Source organism: Capsaspora owczarzaki (assembly GCF_000151315.2).
Source record: "Capsaspora owczarzaki ATCC 30864 unplaced genomic scaffold supercont2.9, whole genome shotgun sequence".
NCBI classification, from domain to species: domain Eukaryota; class Filasterea; order Ministeriida; family Capsasporidae; genus Capsaspora; species Capsaspora owczarzaki.
Window position 1 is genome coordinate 1,374,303 of NW_011887300.1, and position 1,650 is coordinate 1,375,952.

Consider the following 1,650-nt stretch of genomic DNA (forward strand, 5'->3'; position numbering starts at 1 on the left):
CCCGCCTCCTGACCTCGGCATGTATCCAAAGTCTAGAATAGGTGTCTAGTCCGCTCCTCTTGGTGTCTTAGCGCTAATCTTAGATCTAATATCATCTATCCCACATGAGTCACGAGATTAGCCGATTAGCTAGCGTAGGCAGCGAGAGTGGGTCAGCGAAAGTGAGTGAGAGAGAGAGAGAGAGAGAGAGAGAGAGAGAGAGAGAGAGAGAGAAGGAGGGAAGGAAAGGCTAGAAAAAGCGGTGGAATCACAAAGAAAGGCAAAACATTCAAAAGAAGAAAAACTTACATTAACCAAAAGGAAAAAAGAAAAAAAGAAAAAAAGGAGAACTGAAGTTTTTTTTTTTTTTTTTGGTCGTTCTTTGATTTTCTATGTTGAAACTTTGCTTTGATCAGAAGCGGTGAAAACAAAGTCGAGTCATTGCTATGATCAGAGATCGTTCCACAAAGATACGAGGAATGGGTTGATGATGAGAGTCATCATCGGATGAAGCACAACTTGCTCGCGAGGCTCTCGTCTTAGAGTTGCAGCGAAATGCGCGGGAAGATTTCATCAAGAATTCAACCCGGACCAAGGAGCAAGTCGAGTCGTATGTGACCAGCCCGGCACTTCAAGTTGAAGGCCAGAGGACTTCGTGTACCGATTGTCCTGCTGCGACCCATCCTTGCCAAGATCCCTGTTGCCGAACGTGCACCCATTTTGGATCTTTTCACATTTCCTTACCAACCGAACAGTGGTCGGGCCTTTGAGCTTGGCCTCGTGGCCACTCTCGCCATTCGCTTCGGTCAACAAGTCCGGCCGTTCACAATTCACAACTTGTTCGGCATTTCTCCCGATGTCCCGCTTCCCTTCGGCAGCGACAGCACGCAGAGCCCCGAGGCCCCTCGTACCTTCCGAACGACTGCGACGCCCGTACTGAATGCAGTGCAAGACACGAGCCAGTTCGCAACCTCGACCACCTCGAAACCGACGTTCGATGCTGCCGAAGCCGTGGATGCTGTCGACATCTGGATGGGCACGAAGGTTCGAGTTCAAGCAGACGCTCCTGGAGTGGTCTTTTTGCACGCTGCAAGCACGTCAGAATTTGATGCACGTCTCGTCTTAGAGAGCATGAACGATGACGAGCGACCGTTGCTGATTCTTCTGCAAGCAACGGACGAAGACTTGTCCAAGAAGGGTGACGCAGCTAACAGGACCGCCAAACTCTTCAAAGCGTATTCGGCCATTCGCAATTCGACCTTTGGCAGCAAATTCGACATTGTTTTGTGTGTTGTGACTTCGACAACGCTAACAATGTCGTGTCGCGACGCGTGGCAGACAGGATTTCGGAACGCTGCGATGCTGCCGGCCAAGGATGAGCTCAAGGCGGCTGGACCGCTCACAAAGCGCAAATCTCGCAGGACGGTTGGCGCCGCTGCAGCGAATGTGCAAGTCCCGCCGCTCTGGATGCTCGATCCGAACGATGCTGCTCCGCTGACGTCAATGTTCCGGCATGCTACAGTGGTTTCTGATGAGACATCGGCCTGCGAGTAGAGTGCTCACAAGCTCACAGCGGAACTCGAACAGATTGTTTTTCACGGTTGAAAGCTTTATGAAGAATAACAAAGAAAAAGAACTTAGGATATGAGACAATTGAATGTCGCCATACTA